The 19203-nt window shown below is 45.2% G+C and overlaps 1 pseudogene; it reads right to left on the bottom strand.

The window, feature by feature from the left end:
- Window positions 1–365: 365 nt before the first annotated feature.
- Window positions 366–1659, bottom strand: LOC136499747 (uncharacterized; annotated as a pseudogene).
- Window positions 1660–19203: the final 17544 nt, after the last annotated feature.

Genomic DNA, 19203 nt, shown 5'->3' on the forward strand with positions numbered 1-19203 from the left:
CAAAAACTCCTACAAAATGTTAGCAACAGCAGGGGGCAAAGAATGCTGCATATCGTGAACTGAAATCAAAGCACCCTTGCATACCAAAGCATAGGTAACAGAAGTGGAAGCAACAAGTTCATTAATATCAGATTTAGTAGCAAGCAAGCAATGTCCTTTCAATCTTATCTGATCTTTGTTACTACTAACAGATTTGACATTTTTATCGTTCTTAGATTTAGTTTTCTTAGCTTTAGCAACATCATCACGCACAATAGCTTTAGGAGACCTAGGAAGCAAAACAATTTTCTTATCATGGTGTAGGAGAGAATACATATTTGATCTACCATGATGCATACAATCTGTATCAAATTGCCATGGTCTACCTAGCAGAATATGACAAGCTTCCATAGGCACAACATCACACTCAACAACATCATGATATGATCCAATAGCAAAATGAATTCGCACCAATCTCGTTACCTTAACCTTACCACTATTGTTGATCCATCGAATGTGATATGGATGTGGATGCGGTTTGGTTGTAAGTGCAAGCTTCTCTACCATATCGCTACTAGCTAAGTTGTTGCAGCTACCTCCATCAATTATCAAATGGCACGAACGCTCTTTAATGACACACTTTGTTTGGAACAGTGTGTGCCGCTGATTTTGCTCCGCCTTCTCCATTTGTGTGCTAAGCACACGCTGCACAATTAGGCTCTCATAATGATCTGCATCCTCTGCACCAATCTGCTCTTCTGGTTGTTCCTCACTTCCTACATGGTCAGCAGCAAGCAAAGCAAGTGTATCTTCATCAAAATCACTAGCAGAGGAATACTCACCATCATCTTTGATGACCATAACACGCTTGCTTGGACAGTCATGCATCACATGTCAATATCCCTTGCACTGGTGACACTGAACGTCTCTTGTTCTACCTATAGATGCCATGGATGAAGCACTCGCAGCAGGCTTCTAGGTCATCTTCGCCGCTGAATTTGCGGAAGTAGCACGAGGTTTGTCACTGGATGATAGCATAGGAGCACGTGTAGTTGGAGTAGTAGTCATGCGGGGCTGCCATGAATTAGTTTTCCCTACAGAAATATTATTCTTGGCACTGGCACATCGCCCCTGCAATTCCCTTTCAGCTTTACAAGCAAGATAAAACAAACGGGTTACGTTAGTGTATTCTTTATAATCAAGGATGTCCCGGATTTCACGATTTAACCCACCCAAAAATCTTGCCATAGCAGGTTCCTCATCCTCATCTAAATTACAACGCAACATACCCATTTGCAATTCTTGATAATATTCTTCTACACTTTTAGCACCCTGCCTTAGTTGTTGCAATTTATTCAACAAATCACGTGCATAGTAAGAAGGAACAAATCTAGCCCTCATGATTTGTTTCAAAGCATTCCAAGTTCGTGGTACATTATTAGGATTTTTTTTGCCATGTTCTATCCACCAAACAGTAGCAAAATCAGTAAACTCACTAGTAGCAGCCCTAACACGTGTATTCTCAGGAAATTCATGACATGCAAACTTTTGATCAACAGCAATTTCCCAAGTAATGTATGCATCAGGATCATATTTACCATCAAAAGGAGGTATCTTAAATTTTATCTTACTAAAAGCATCATTATTATTGGGTACCTCACGTCGGCGGTGACCACCCATACCTCTACGATTATGGTGGAGGCGACGCTGGTCATGCATGTCATGAGCATCATGTTCAGTATCAGCAGTATATTCATCATCATAATTATCTTCGAGTCGCTCTTCGTCCTTGTTGTCTTCATTATGTTGCTCTTTGTCTTTCATGTGGAAGTCATCAAAACACTTCAGAAGAGCAGCAAGGCTTCTGTCCATACGGGCAACAGATGCCTCTAATCCTATAAGTTTGGTGGTGGACGCAAGTTGGGTGGCCTCCAATTGCCCAATCTTGTCATTGGTCACCTGTAAATCTTGATCAAGTCCTTCTGTATGCAGCTGCACTTGCCTTGTAAAATGTTGAATGATGCCCTTGGTGCGAGGAGATTGTGGCCTCTTGTTAAGATCCTCTGATCCTGACATGGTTTAAAAGACAAGGGAAACAAGAAAACAGGTGAAGAAATAAAAGCCCTACAGCTATTAGGATGTAGCTACTGCAAGGCGCTCACTCTCAACATGTTACAAAAGCTCTTACCAATTCTTACCTTGCTCAACAGGAGGGAACGGCAACCAACAAGTCTGCAACTATGGAATGAAGTGTATCGGTGCCGCAACAACAACACCTGTCAAGCTATAGTCGAAATATGTGGAGCTATAGGTGGGCTAAAGCAAGGAAGTACTAGCACGACATTAGCCACAAAAGCAAGCTGAATAATCGTTCAACGGTGGTACTGTGCTGGTCCTAGCCTAGACCATGCTAGAGACGCAAGCCTAGGCACAAAAGAGGTCACAACACACCACCAAAAACAATGGAGAAGCACAACGAACATGCCCCCATTTTTTGTTTTTTTGTTTTTTTCTGTTTTTCTGTTTTTTCTTTTTTTTCTTTTTTTTCTGGGGATCCTCAAAACTGATTATATAAACAAAAAGACTTCACAGGAGTCACACACCACACAAACTTTTTCTGAAGGACAGGGGTATTCCGGTAAAAACCGAGCCAAAACGTATATGCAGGTCGTGGAGAGTTTGAGTATAAGTAGGACTACTGCTACACAAAGATGTACTCAGATTCGGTCTCCCAATAGCAACCAGGCAGCTGTCAATTCAGACTAAAAACCGATTCCAACTCGAACTCAACACCACATGGGATTCGGTCTCAAACTCAGATTCCTACTCGGTCTTGAACACAAGGATGTATTCGGATTCAGCCAACAGAAGGTTTATATGTTAGCACACGTCTGTGACTAGAACATGACAAGAACTCGAAACTCTCAAGGACAAAAACTAAGACCAGCAACTCGACACAACCGATGTAGCCGATGACTCAACAAGCCCTAACTAAGCAGTGCCAGCAAAGGCTCAAAGGGTTTATAGGATCACGGGTAAAACTAATCTACTATATTTTTTTGGGTTTTCTGGACTATAGGAAAAATTAGAACAATGAAGGATTGGAAGACTCTCACCGATAAACCTTGCTCTGATACCAACTCATATGATCCTGATAGGGTTTGTTCCCGATCTTTCGATGAGAGGTGTGGGATAACTCGATTGATGGGTGGAGACGACGTTCACGGCCCAACTACAGCCTTCCAAGCTGCGCCTTAGCAACCAATACACCACCTCTAATGGTTGCCGCCATCTTGTTGAGTGCGTCACCCGGCCACTAGGGCACTCGTCCTGCAAGCAATCGAAGAACTAGCAAGAACAAGTATAGCAAGTACTAAATTACTAGATGTAGATGAAAGTTTCAAACTCAATCTCAATCAAGGTGGGGTTTCGAAGATAAGAAGACGGGCGGCTGATCCAGCACGCGCGCTTACAAGCAAGTAGCGAGAGCTAAACTTGATCTAAACAAAACCCAACTATTCTTGGTGGTGGCTAAGGAGTATATGAAGGTGGAAGGACGACCACCAGGTGTTGGGGTCGTTCTCCAACCCTAGGATGCGTCCCTAATGGACCCAACTTGATACATGGCCCATTGGACCAAACTAAGGTGACGCAGCACCTTGGACAGACAAGCTCTCAGTCAGAATTCAGTCATTGCGGCCGCCTCAAAATAGATATGGACTTGATTCTGGATCCATATGAAAATAGACTTCATCAGGATTCCATGAAGTACTTGAACACCCAAATCCGAGTCCGTATGCGACCGTGGTGACCATCACAAGTTGGAGCTGTCCTGGAGTCCAAATTCAGCCTTCGTGAATCCTTGTCCCTTTCGGTCCTCTCCCTGGTTCCTAACCAAAACAAGAGTGCACGTGTCTCCATGGTCTAAATATGATTGACAGGAACTCAAGAGTGAACTTACTTGATGATTAATGTGATGAGCACGGGCGCGAGTAATAGGACCAGAAACTGGTACTCGTGTCGGCGTGGATGTATCATTGGTGTTGATGTCCTCATCACCAAGTATGGCATGGTAGGCGGTGTTGAAGTCGGCGATGTAGAAGTTGATATGCTCGACACGGTAGTTGGTTGCTATGCTAAACTGTACTGGTAGGGTGATCTCTCTAAGTGGTTTGGATGCCCTGCTAGGTACCACACCCTAGAAGGAGGAGTCTGAGGGTGTGAGATCTGTTATCCTAAGGCCCAACTCCTTTAGGGCTCCAGCGAAGAGGAGATTCAGAGCGCTCCCACCGTCGATGAGCACTTTTCTAAAAAGCACTTTCTAGATGGTTGCGTCGCGGACAAGGGGGAAATGCCATGTGTAAGGGATGTTCGCCCACTGGTCGGCCCTGCTAAAGGTGATGGGGACCTCTGACTATGGGTGATAGCTGGGGTTGGTGGCGGTGTCTTCTGTAGTGATGGCGAGCACCCACCGAGCAGTGAGTATCCATTCTCTTCTGCTCTTGGTGGAGGCGAGGCCCCCGAAGATGGTGGCGACCACCTTGTCATGGTCCTAGAAGGCATTGTTATTACCCCTAGGTGGTCAGCGGCCTCTAGCTTCATCGTTGGTGTCATCGTCCAGCTTTTTGTCCTCGAACTCCTTAGCCAAGCCGAGGTAGTCCTTCATCTTATGTCTGTCGTTCTTGTGGTGAGGGCACAGACTATTGAGGATCTTCTTGTATTGCTCATCGTAGTTGCACTTGGCGCAAGGTTCATTAATGGTGGCGATGATGTGGTCTGGCCGGTGGCAGTGATTTCAACCAGACTTGGGTCCTTCTGGCCGATCACAGCCACTGTCATGATGGTAACCACGGTCGTCGTAGCGGCGGTCGTTGTGGCATCGGTCATCGGGGCAATCATCATAGCAGCATGTTGGGCGATGAGTGCCCGCATCCTCATTGAAGCGCACCTCGGCTTCCTCGGTGTCGGCGTACTGGTTGGCGGTTGTGATCATCTCATCAATCCCTATGGGCGGCTTGCAGTTGAACTTGGAGCGAAGCTCGCGGTGATGAAGTCCTCTGATGAAGGCAGTGATGACCTCCACTTCCGTGATGTTGGGAATATAATTCCTCATCTTGAAAAAGCGTCTAATGTAGCTATGGAGGAGCTCGGATGGCTTCTGGTTGATGCGGTTGAGATCATGCTTGGTGACTGGCCGAGTACACATAGCCATATAATTGTCGGTGAAGAATTTTTTCAGCTCTTCCCTGGATTCAATGGAGTCCGGGGCAAGGCTTGTGAACCAGTTCATGGTAGTTGGTGTGAGCATGATGGGATGATAGTTAGCCATGACACTGGTGTCTTCTCTAGCGGTGTGGACAACAGTGACATAAGCCTATAGCCATGTTGTTGGGTTCATCCTTCCTTCGTAGGGTGTGACCCCGGTGATTTTAAAACCACAGGGCCACTAAAGTGTTTGGAGCGCCCTCATGAATGCTGGGGGCCCTTCAAGGTTGGTGGTACCGTAGTCTACAGTGTTGCCAGCATTGAGCGGCTCAAGAGCTGAGTCTGGGTTACCATACTCTTGCTCGTACTCCTGGCGGTGGCGTACTTCTTCTTCATGGTGACCGAAACGATGTTCGTCGATATGTCGTCGTGCGTCGCAAAGATTGTTGAGGTCCACTCGGACGTCCTGGTTGACCTCCTAGTCATGTTGGCGGTGATGTTCGATGCGGTTGCCCCTAACTCCACCCTAGAAGGGTTGCTTATCATCGCGGTGCTGGTCGGTGAAGCGACTTGGGCGGTGATGGGATCTTTGCGCAGCTGATCGACGAATCAAGGTTGTGGAGCATGAAGGTCTCTAATCCTGGTAGATCTTGTTGACCTAATAGTGTGCCGCTTTAAGCATGGCGGTGACCTTGGTGACCTCTAGTGTCTGCGGGAGCTGGGTAAGCTCATTGGCGGCCACTGCTAGATTGGCACTTGGAGTTTTGTAGACATCGTGGCCGTCAACATGGACAAACTCATCATCGAGGTTGCTCTAGAGTGGCCTTCCTGATGAGTTAAGCTACTGCTCGGCCCTCACAAGGGCAGCCTCATTTGCTCGGCGCTATGCACAGTTGATGTTCCAGTTCTCACAAGCGGCTCTTTCCTCCTCGGTTTTGCTATTCTGAGGGGATGTCGACGCTGACATTGAAGATTGTGCCACCATAGAAAGGAGGGAGAGGAAGTAGCTCGGTGGTGGTTTCAGCGATGGTCTCCGTAGAGCCATGGGACTTAGAGTCTAGATTTTCCTCTAGGATGGTTTGGAGGGATGCTCCAGGGCATCGGCCGATGTGCAGCATGTTGACGGCCGGTGGAGGCTGGTCGGCGATCTAGTCGGTGGGAGGATGGACATCTCCAACCTGGTCGGCGAATCTGCCCCTTAGGGCATCTTGGTAAGCGGTGGCAGCATTAGCGAACCCAAAGGGTAGGGCCATAACCCTTGGAGTCTCCTGAGCAGCCTCTGATAGATCTGGATCGGAGGGTGGTCGGTGCTGAACCAGAGTGTCCAGAGCCAATTCGGTGATGGAGAGGCAATCAGCGAGGTTCAAACCAACCTGATCGATGGATGTGAGTAGATCAATGTTGTTGATATGCCACCTCTAGTAGCGAGGAAGTAGGCAGTGAGTTGTTGAAGAAGGTGACCTCAGAGGCGGTTCTGAGATCTAATCTGTAGCCACAGGTGTTGGAGTGATCGGCGTAGAATCGATCTGCACCAGCTCGATGAGCTCTCTGACTTCGTCAGCATTGATGACCCACGAGATGGATCCGACTATGAAGATCTGGCTAGGCTATAGGAGGGATGAAGAGCCTATGGAAAAAGCCATCTTGTTCAACAATGAAACAGCACACACACCCCTACCTGGCGCGCCAACTGTCGACAGAATATCATCGGCAGTCCTCCAAGGGGTATCCCATGAAGGTAGATTGATCAGTAGAGAGGCATGTAATCAAGAACAAGAAGGCAACAGAGACACACGAGTTAGACAGGTTTCAGGCCATCAGTATGACATAATACCCTACTCCTATGGTCTATTGGTTTGTATTGGCTATCGTATGATATTGCATGAGTTTGGAGGGGGTCGCTGCTCGCCTTATATAGTCCGGGGGTAGGGTTATAAGTCGGTTAGATCTGAGAGATAATCGGAAACTAATAACAGATTATAGGAATCTTAGGATCAAACGTATCCTAACAGATCTTGTAGTATCTTCAGAATATCTTCCTGGTGTCTTACGGGAGGCACCGAGCAGAGTCGTGCCTCGCAAGGCTTCATCTTGTGGGCTGGGCCACCCCGGGGGCACAGCCCATGTGGTCTGTCGTGGGTATCCAGGGTCATACCCCCCACATTATGTGTTAATGCATGTGATATAGTGTGTAAATCAATTGATGTAACTTAAAACGATCAATGGAAAGGCATAACGAAAGGTCGTTCGTGACACATGAAATTATCAAGTATGGATGTTCGTTAATTTTTATTGAACAAAAACACCATAGAATGTGTATACAGAACTTTAATAAAGTTAGAAGTACAAACCTTGCAGATGGTGATCAAATACCTGCGTTCCAAAAATGAATTCATTCGCTAACCTACCTAATAGCTTGGAAATCAAATTTGACGCGAAGCCGATCAAGACTTAGTCAAATTTCTTAAGTCAAAAAATGGTTTGACAAGGCCAAGTTTGGCAATTTTTGTAGGAGAATTGGATCAATTAGTGGTGTGGTTTCATGGCTGGTTTTGATAGCTTAATATGCCCTCTTAAGAATTGCATAGGTGGTTTGTCGATTAGATCAATATTTTAGGTTTATTTGGATGCTTTAAAAAGCGTGCATGGCACGTTTCTGGCCAGTTTCAGCGACTGGGCGCGGTCATCGTGCCTCGACACTTGACGTCATAGCATCAACTCGCCTAATGCGCGTGCACACACACAACGCCGCGTAGGCCCCGCATCGTCGCTGCCGTGCCCAGGCACGTGACTCACGCACGCAAGCACATAGGCACTCATGCACACCACCGCACTCGGAGGGACACTGGGGGCTAGTGGGCCTAGCCACTCTTCTCTACCACTGTCATTGTGGGCCTAATGCCTTGGCCGGTCCGCTACCGCCTGCCTCGCTATGTCATCGCGTTGCTGCTAGCCGCGATCGCGATAGCTGGACCGCCTGCGTGCGCCCATGCCGCTTGCGTCATGTCTACCTACATCGTTGCACTGCTGTCCCTTCACCGTGCTGCCCCACGCTATCACCGTCGTGCCACTGCACGTAGCCATCATGTCTGCCTCGCCTCTGCGTTGCTGCCGTCTCGATTTAGTGCACGTGGCCTTGCCGAGGCCACTACTTGTCGTTCGCCATTAATGGCGCCACGAGCGCATTGCCACGCTGCCACTGCCTGCACATAGGTATGCCCCCTCTCTTGGCTATGCTAGCTCACAATGATTGCTCAGGTGCGGTCGTCACATCCCGCCAAGGCTTGGGCAAGCAGTCGGACCCCATTTCCGTCTTTTCTCCTCCCTCCTCTGCTGCCGGGCCAGCCAGGCCACGCCTTCAATCTGACATGGTGAGGTCATGTCCTTTCAATTCAGCATGCGTCCTACTCCATCTTCAAGTCTGCTAGCCAACTGACCCCGCACCATGTCAAATCGTGCTTAGGCAAGCTCTAATTTGGAGCCAGCGTCCACCGTCGTGCCATTTAAGGCTTAGCCGCCATTGCTGTGGGCATTACCCGCCTGGTCCTCCCAAGCCCAATTGGTTGCATCCCTAGCCCCACCTCATAGTCCTTCACCCTATGCGCACCCCTTTTGCACTACTACTGCCTGCCCAGCACCGCTAATGCTGTCGTGACACCACGACCATCACTGTGCTTGCCATGTGCGCATGGCCAGACGTACCCGATCCGTCCCCAGTCAAGCCACCACGTCAGGTAGGTTATGGGTCAGTTGCCGATGCCCAATCTTTGGTTTGTTCATGTCATTTGTGCCTGGGCTCATAGGAACATGGCCGCCATCGCTGCAAGAGGTCTACCACCGTGGAGGGAGCTCTAGACCATGTCTTTGTTCGTCGCTTCGCCGCCCACCATTTCGCGTTTGCACCTAGGTGAGCATCGGCTCGCTAACGGGGATGGGGAGGGGCCAGGATGGCCGGCGTGGCGGTCCTATGCTAGCGCCGCCGCGTCGGTGCGCGCAGGTGTGGCCAGAGGACCTGCCTATGGTAAAGAAGAAAAGGGGGAGGGACATGTTTGTAAAAGAACTGACTGTAGGAATAGTGTCACGAGTCTTAGGGTGATTCACCGGTAGGTCAAGGGGATTTTTGCATAAGTGACAGCGCGCGTGGGCCTCCCCGTCGTGGGTCGTGCCACGCTGGTGGGTCACGCGTGCGCGTTGCGCGTTCATGGGCCGCGTCGCTCGCTCGTGGGCCACGCGGATGAATTTTGATTTTTCCTTGTTCCAGGGAATTAGTAAATGTTTATTCAATTTAGTTTTGAGCTGATCTTTGGAAAATTATAGTAAATTCTATAGGTGTCCAAAATTAGTGCAACAAAATTTGTTAGGTTCACAAAAATGTTATCTATCTATTGGTGTAGTTAGTTTATAGTTATCTATGATAATGATAGAATCATTAATTCATTTAGGAACACTTAGTATTATTTAGCTTAATATTTGTGGGAAATTTTGTGGTGAATTGGTAGTAGTTTTGACCATGAGATTTTTATAGTAGGTTCATTAGATTATTATGTGCTCATGGTAATTTTTGTAGCCTTAGAATAGGTTGATAAATAGGGTAGCTAATACTCCTTGTTTTATCATATATATAGTAAATTGATATTAAGAGTAAGAATGCCTTTAGTTGCTAAGTTAATACATGAAATGTTTTATACCTGTTTAGTGGAAATGATAGGCTACTTAGCGTCTTAGTTGGTAGAGCTAGCTTGGTAGTTGATAGATGTATTCTTATTTTAAGAGTTGTTGTTGCCGTATTACTAAGGGTTGTGAAAGCATCTAGGCCCCTAGTTAGGTTTAAGTAATTAATGACAATACGAGATTACTATAACTAACATGTGTTTTGCAGAGGCAATTAAGTTAGGTCATGGTAATGGAAATTGATTGGGCAATCATGGTTGGCATGCCCCTACGATGGAAATTGTTTTGGTTTCAAAGGATGGGCGACAAGGTTAAGGATGGACTAGTTCTAAGTGATGTTTGGTGTTGAAGAGACACTTAGAGTAGTTTAGGACATTTTTTTTTCCTTTGGCCATACTATTAAGGGGGGTATGGACTAGTAGCTTGACCTAGGTAAGTCTAGTGGGTTAGGTGTGGTGCACACATGTCAAATCTAGCACTAGGTAGCTCCGAAGTAGCCCTAAGATCAATTGGAGCGAACTTCATTCACATATGATTTCGAGTTGAAAGTGAATAGAGGGTCAAATGTTGACTAGACGCTGATCTGGTTCTGACCAGATGCTGGCAGCAGAGTCCGGTCAGTTCATTTGATCAAGCAGAAGTTGTCTGGTTGTGACCAGACGCTGAGTGAAATGTGACCGAACGCTGGGTGCCAGAGTTTGGTCAACTCCAGAGAGGTTCTAGAGAGGGAGAATCCTGATTGGACATGTCCAGTCAGTGCTAACCGGACGCTGAATGACAAAGTGATCGGACTCTAGGCTCCAGCATTCGGTCAACATCAGTAAGGTTCTATGGCAGGGTGAACTGACCAAAGCGTTTTTGTGACCAGACATGTCCGGTTAGTGCTGACTAGATGCTGGTCAGAGTCCGGTCACTACTTAATGGCTCTATGGCGGGGTGAACTGATCGGAGCGTCTGGTCACCTTAACCGGAGCGTCAGGTCACCCCATAGAGTGCTAACTCAAGCACATAATAGTTCGTTTTGAATGAGTGGGTATAAATACTTCCTCTATTCATCCAAGGTAGTACTCTTGCCCATTTCAATAGCTCAGAAACACCCTTAAGAGCGCCAAGGAGAGCAAGAGCCTAGTGAGGTGATTGAGATTTGAGAATCCAAGATTAAGGCCTCATTAGTGCAAGGAGAGTAGCAAGTGTGCATCCACCCTTCTCATTAGGCTTGTTGTGGTCAAGTGAGAGATCTTGCTTGTTACTCTTGGTGATCGCCATCACCTAGATGGCTTGGTGGTGATTGGGAGTTTGGTGATCATCCGGCGGAGCTTGTGGATGACCCAACTCAAATTGTGAGCGGTTATGGGTGATTCACCGTGACGGAAGTGTCAAAGAATCAAACCATAGAGAGCACTTGATCCTTGCATGGATCAAGGGGAGTGACACCCTTGCGTGGGTGCTCCAACAAGGACTAGTGGGGAGTGGTGACTCTCCGATACCTCGGCAAAACATCGCCGTGTTCCTTATTCTCTCTTTACTTTAAGCATTTACATTTGAGTAATTCAATTCTTGTCTTTACGTTCTTAGAATTGCCATGCTAGAGTAGGATTAGAACCTAGGGAGCTAAACTTTTGTGCGGTAGATCAATAAGAACACTTTCTAGGCACAAGGGGTGAAGTGGGATAAGTGTAGGGTTTAATTATAGCAAAGAATTTTAGAATTAGCCCAATTCACCCCCCCTCTTGGGCATCTTGATCCTTTCAGGTTGCATCATCATTTCTTGCATGTAGATAATGAGTTGGTAGAGTTCATGCCTATGGGTGAACAAGACTACGAGGAGATCATTGAGGAGTACGAGGAGGAGATTCTTATACAGGAGGGAGCCCCGGAGCCATCAGTTGCTAACTTTGTTGACACCCCGCTTGCCCAAGGCAAGCCCCGGTGCATATCCCTTATTTTGAATGATATATGAATATATATATATATATATGTGATGTGCATTTATGTTACAGACATTTTATGGAAACTACATGCATAGTCAAGTCACGAACTTATTATCCCAAGCACATACTTATGTATGGGCGTAGGGAAGGCTTGTTGCTCTCTTGTCGTGGGTTCTGGCTCTTTCTGGATCGATTGATTGGAGGCGGGATGGTGGAGGTCTAAGCACCGCACTGAGTCTAGGACTTAGGAGTGGGGGCTTAGAGTCCAAGTTTGGACAGGGACTTGGACCCCATGATAGGAGAGTTGTGAGCGGTTGTGGGTGATTCACCACGACAGAGTGTCGAAGAATCAACCCGTAGAGAGCACTTGATCCTTGCACGGATCAAGGGGGAGCTACACCCTTGCTCGGGTGCTCCAACGAGGACTAGTGGGGAGTGGCAACTCTCCGATACCTCGGCAAAACATCACCGCATTCCTTCTCCTCTCTTTACTTTAAGCATTTACATTTGAGCAATTCAATTCTTGTCTTTACAATCTTAGAATTGCCATGCTAGAGTAGGATTGGAACCTAGGGTGCTAAACTTTTGTGTGGTAGATCAGTAGGAACACTTTCTAGGCACAAGGGGTGAAGTGGGATAAGTGTAGGGTTTAATTATTGCAAAGAATTTTAGAATTAGCCCAATTCACCCCCCCCCTCTTGGACATCTTAATCCTTTCAATTGGTATCAGAGCCTCATGCTCATGAATTTAGGCTTAACCGCCTAGAGAAAGATGTCCCATGGGGATGGACCTCCTCCTATCTTTGAGGGAGATGATTTTCCTTATTGGAAAATCCGCATAGGAGGCATATTTAGAAGCTCTAGATATTGGAATTCTTAGAGCCACCTCTCAAGGTTTCCCAAAACCTAGGGATCCCATGCACCTTCAAGGCGATGTAATGAATTATGAAAAATGGAATGCAAAAGCTAGAAACACCATCTTTAGAGGCCTTTGCAAAGATGTGTTTAACCATGTGAGGAACCACAAGGATGCCCATGCACTATGGTCAGACATTTGTGCGCTCCATGAGGGAACAAAGAACAAGCATGAGGAACACTATCATCTTGTCATGAAAAAACTAAATTCATTTGAGATGCTTCTAAAAGAAAGTGCTAATGAAATGTACTCATGCTTAAATGTTCTTGTAGAAGAAGTCAATGGGCTTGGACTTACACAAATGCAACCATCCGATGTTGTAAGAAAGATCTTAAATGTCCTCCCTATTGACAAATATGGGCACATTGTGACCGTGCTTCATCAAGGTGATCTTTGCACCGCTACACCAACTCAAATCTTGGGAAAGATCAACGCACATGAGATGTATATGCACACCACACCACAAGATGGCTCATCTTCTACCAAGAAGAAAGACAAAGACTTTGCATTCAAGGCTAGCCAAGAGAAGGGCAAAGCAAGTGTTGAATATGAGAGCTTAAGTGATGATGAAATTGATGATGCAAGTCTTTCTCTCATGGTGAGAAGAACTACCAAGATGCTTAAGAAGCTCAACAAGAATGGCGTCAAGTTTGATGGGAAGAAAAAAGGTTCTTCACTAGCAATAGAAGGAAGCCAATCTCGGAGATGGATTGCTATAATTGTGGAGAACTTGGTCATCTAGAACATCAATGCATCAAGCCCAAGAAAGACAAGTACTAGAAGAAGTACAAGGGAAAGAAAGATGACTCAAGTAATGAAGATGAAGATGAGAAGAAGAAAAACAAGCCATACAAGAAGAAAGATGGCAAGAAGAAGGATTTCCACTAGAAGAAAAAAATGACAAGGCATACATCGTCGGTGATTGGCTCATGGATATTGATTCATCAAGTTGCTCATCCAATGATGATAGTGAGAATGAGAAGGTGACCGCTATTGTGATTGACTCTTTATCATCTTCACCAACACCACCGCCATCATCCTCTACACACATATGGCTTATGGTCAAGGGTGAATGAAAGGTATCAAATGATGATGAAAGTAGTTGTGATGAACATGCTAGCAAAGATGATAGTGATAATGATGATGATGAATTTGAATCACCTTCATATGAAGATCTTGTTAAATTGCTAAATCAATACACTAAGATCATTAGAAAGTCAAGAGCTAAGAATGAAAAGCTAAAACTTAAGAATAACTCTATTTTAGCTAAATGTGACATAGCGGAAAAGGCTAGTGTTGAGCTTAGAGAAGCAAATGATGCTATGTCATCCAAACTCAAGGAGCTCAAATCTTCTAAGAAAGAGCTTAAAGAAAAACATGATAAACTTGAGGGGATACATAATGAGCTCATCACTAGCTACAACATGCTAAAAGAAGAGTATACCAACCTCAAGGTTAATCATGATAATCTTGTTATCTCTCATGAGTTTTTATCCAATGAGCCACATGATGCTACTAACGATGTTGTTAAGATTGATATAGCTACATCATGTGATGATTTGATTATTGAGAGCATTGAGCAAGGTTCTAGTAGCAAAGGCAAGAAAGTGTTTGAGTCCAATAATTATGATGAATATGTCAAGATCAAGAATGAGAATGAGAAGCTTAAGAAAGATCTTGAAAAGATATCAACCACCAACACCATTGTGATAGAGAACCTTTACCATGATGGTGATCTAGCTCTTGAGAATGAGATGCTCAAAGAAGAGAACAAGAGACTAAAGAAGGAGAAAAATCATGATGAACTCAAAGAGGAGAACAAGAAGCTCAAGTTAGAAAAAGAACATCTCAAGACCGGCTTGAGCAAGTTTACAAGAGGTCAACATCTTCAAAGTGAGCTACTAATGAACACCATCATGAAGATGGATAGAAGTGGAATTGGGTATTTGGTAAATCAAGAGAAGAAGGCTCAAGCTCAACAACAATAACACAAGTCAAAGCCAAAGCCAAAGAGTTGTTTTGAGTGTGGACAAGAAGGTCACTTTGCCCATGAGTGTCAAACTCCACCACCACAACCCTTGCCCAAGCATGCTCGACCTTTTGCTTTCAATGCTCATTACATTCTTAGAAAGGACTCTAGTGGTAAGATGAAAGCCATGTTCTTAGGACCTCCCAACAAGAATAGGCCTAAGAAAATTTGGGTTGCAAAGTCACTTGTTGAGAAAGTCAAGGGCACTCAACAAGTTTGGGTCCCAAAACAAGCTTGATCTCTTGTGTGTAGGTGAACTACAAGACCAATGGAAGTCATTGGGTAATTGATAGTGGTTGCACACAACATATGACCAGTGATCCTTGTATGTTCACCTCACTAGATGAAGAAGCAGATGGCCAAGAAAGAATTACATTTGGAGATAATTCAAAGGGCAAAGTCAAAGGATTGGGCAAAGTGGCAATATCAAATGATCATTCTATCTCAAATGTGCTATATGTTGCTTTTTTGAGTTTCAACTTTCTATCCGTTGGACAATTGTGTGATCTTGGCTTTCAATGCTTGTTTACCAAGAAGGAAGTGGTTGTATCTAAGAAAGATGATGACCAAGTAATATTCAAGGAATTTAGATACAACAACCTATATCTAGTGGATTTCACCTCCGAAGATGCTAACTTGAAGACATGCCTATTCACCAAAACATCACTTGGGTGGCTATGGCATAGAAGACTTGCTCATGTTGGGATGAGCTCACTCAAAAAGCTTATGAAGAATGAATTGGTGAGAGGGTTGAAGGATGTGAAATTTGAGAAGGACAAGCTTTGTAGTGCATGTCAAGCCGGCAAGCAAGTTGCAAACACTCATCCTACAAAAGCTTTCATGTCAACAACAAGAGTGCTAGAGCTCCTTCACATGGACTTATTTAGACCAACAACTTACTAGAGTTTGGGAGGAAATCTTTATTGTCTTGTGATTGTTGATGAATACTCTAGATATACATGTGTGTTCTTCCTTCATGACAAAACCGAAGTGGCATCATGTTTCAAGAAGTTTGCCAAGAGATAACAAAATGAGTTTGAAGTGAAGCTCAAGAAGATTAGAAGTGATAATGGAAAAGAGTTTGACAACACAAACATCAAAGCTTATTGTGATGAAGCTGGGATCAAGCATGAGGTCTCCGCAACATATACTCCTCAACAAAATGGTGTAGTTGAGAGAAAGAACCAGACACTTATCACTCTTGCAAGAACAATGCTTGATGAGTACAACACACCCAAAGCTCTATGGGCGGAAGCTATCAACACCGCATGTTATGCATCCAATCGCCTATTCCTTCAAAAGTTTCTTGGCAAGACACCTTATGAGTTGCTCAATGGGAAGAAGCTGGATGTCTTATTCTTCTAGGTGTTTGGTTGCAAATGCTACATCTACAAGAAGTGGCAACACCTAGGGAAGTTTCAAAGATGTTGTGATATTGGTTTTCTTGTTGGTTACTCATCAAAGTCCAAAGCATATTGAGTATTTAATCATGCCACCGGCTTGGTTGAAGAAACATATGATGTGGAATTTGATGAATCTAACGGCTCCCAAGGAGCACATGAGAATCTTGATGATGTAGGTGATGAACCATTGAGGGAGGCTATGAAGAACATTCCAGTTGGAGACATCAAGCCTAGAGATGATGTACAAGTGATTGATCCACCTTCTTCATCAAATGTGACATAAGATGGAGATAAAGATGACAGAGTAGAAAATGACGATACTCATGTCTCCCATGATCAAATGGTGACACAAGCACAAGATGTTGATCCTCCACAACCTCCCCCTCAAGTGGTGGATAGAAGAAATTCACCTCTACTACAAGCTCATCCACAAGATCTCATCATAGGGAGTCCTTCAAAGGGTGTAATGACTCAATCTCAAAAACTTGGTTCATTTATTGAACATCACACTTTTGTCTCTTGTGTTGAACCTAAGAATTAGAAGAAGCTCTTCAAGATTCCGATTGGATAAATGCCATGCATGAAGAGTTGAACAACTTCACCCGCAATGAAGTTTGGACTCTTGAAGAGCGACCACAAGGTGCAAGAGCCATTGGAACAAAGTGGGTGTTCCGCAACAAGCAAGATGATCAAGGCGTTGTAGTGAGGAACAAGGCAAGACTAGTTGCAAAGGGGTTCTCTCAAGTTGAAGGGTTGAATTTTAGAGAGACCTTTGCACCGGTTGCAAGACTTGAAGCCATTCGTTGTCCAAGGCGCTATATGGGCTTAAGCAAGCCCCAAGAGCTTGGTATGAATGCCTTCGGGATTTCCTCATTGAGAAGGGCTTCACCATCGGGAAGGTCGACACCACACTATTCACCAAGAAGCTTGATGGAGAAATCTTCATTTGTCAAGTATATGTTGATGATATCATCTTTGGATCATCAAATGAAGATTCTTGCAAAGAGTTTGGTGAATTGATGTCGAAGAAGTTCGAGATGTCTATGATTGGAAAGCTTACATTCTTTCTTGGTTTTCAAGTCAAGCAAATGAGAGAAGGGATTTTTATCTCTCTAGAAAAGTATACCAAGGATCTTCTCAAGAAGTTCAATATGGATGAATGTAAGCCAATCAAGACTCCAATGCCATCTAATGGACATCTCGACCTAAATGAGGGAGGTAAAATGGTTGATCAAACTCTCTATCCGCTCTATGATTGGTAGCTTGTTATATTTAACCGTATCTAGGGCTGACATCATGTTTAGTGTGTGTATGTGTGCTAGATTTCAAGATAATCCTAAGGAAGCTCATTTAATTGCCGTTAAAAGAATCCTTAGGTACCTTACGAACACACCAAGCATTAGTCTTTGGTATCCCAAAGGAGCTAGTTTTTAATTAGTTGGCTATTCCGATTTGAATTATGTCAGTTGCAAAGTTGATAGGAAAAGCACATCCAGAGGGTGCCATTTGCTTGGTAGATCACTTGTGTCTTGGTCCTCCAAGAAGCAAAATAGTGTGGCTTTGTCCACTGCCGAAGCGGAATACATTGCCACGGGTGCTTGTTGTGCACAAATACTTTACATGAAGCAAACTTTGCTAGACTATGGTGTAGTTCTAGAAAGGTACCACTTTTGTGTGACAATGAGAGTGCGGTAAAGCTTGCTAATAATCTGGTTCAACACTCTCGCACCAAGCACATAGATATCCACCATCACTTTCTTAGAGATCATGTGGCTAAGAATGATATTTCACTAGAAGGTGTAAGGACCGAGGATCAATTGGCGGATATCTTCACTAAACTGCTAGATTAGGCGATATTTTGTCGGTTGAGGAATGAGCTCAATGTGCTTGATTTTAGTAACTTCACTAGAAAATGAGCATTGTGTTGTCCCTTGCATTGCATTGTAATATACAACATGTTTAACTTTTGGTAATGCATTTAGGGCTTGTCTAACATGGTTAAGATAACCGCCGAAAAGCGTGTGAAGAAGCTTAACCTTCGATCAAACTTGACAAGCAACTAGAATTACTTTCATGTATTGCATTGTATATGCATGTGTGTTGTTTTGTCGTTTCCTTTTGATTACCCTTTTATTGACTATTTTCTTAAAAAGAAGTATAGCCTAAGGCAAAATATTTTGAAAATTTTGAGGGTTTGAGAGAGGTCACTCACATCAGTCATAATTGGTATTTATTTGGGTCTTATTGAAGTTGGGACTTGATTGGGAACAGGCAGCGCGAAGGAACATTGAAGATTTGCTGAAAAAGGGCGACTAGACACTAGACTGTACTCTGCTCCCTACATCCGGTCAGTTCACAGGAGGTGAACCGTTGCTGCACAAGAGTGATCGAACGCTAAAATAGTTCCTTTCCTGTGCCCGGTCAGAAGGTGATCCTGCGTCTGGTCAAGCGAAGAAGGTGCATACAGGAACGACCGGACTCTGGTTGGGTCCGGTCAAGGACAACCGGATGCGTCCGGTCATGACTTGAGGGGATTTGGACCTCTCTGTAGTCGACCGGACTCTGGGTGGCAGCGTCCGGTCGTTGCCACCAGGAGCATCCGGTTAGTAGAAGTCGTATGGATCCCGGTCTCTTCTCGTTTCCTTTCCTAATCCAACATGGGGGGGGCACCATATAACTGCGCCATGACTTTGACCTAATCCTGCATCAATCTATGCCGACTTCACCGCTACTCACCCATGCCGTCATGCTCTTGTGCCCATGCTCATGCAGATCTTGCCCGCACCACCATGCCGTACTCCACCGCCACGCCAGCATTGTCCGTGCTCGCAACGCTATAGTGCCACCTCCCGCGCCGCCTGACTGCGCCCAAGCCACCTGCCAGTGCTAACTGCCCACGTCGCCTGACTGTGCTTGCCACGATGCACCTCCCTTGCCGTAGCACCGCCGCGCCCATGACCTAGAGCCGCTGCCTGCATCATCATTCACTGCCTCCGCCATTGCCTCATCGCACTCACGTCCGTAGGTCGCCAGAACCCTAACCCTTGTCGACCTAGTGGTGCCCTCATG

The sequence above is a fragment of the Miscanthus floridulus genome, chromosome 13 (genome assembly GCF_019320115.1).
Source record: "Miscanthus floridulus cultivar M001 chromosome 13, ASM1932011v1, whole genome shotgun sequence".
NCBI classification, from domain to species: Eukaryota; Viridiplantae; Streptophyta; class Magnoliopsida; order Poales; family Poaceae; genus Miscanthus; species Miscanthus floridulus.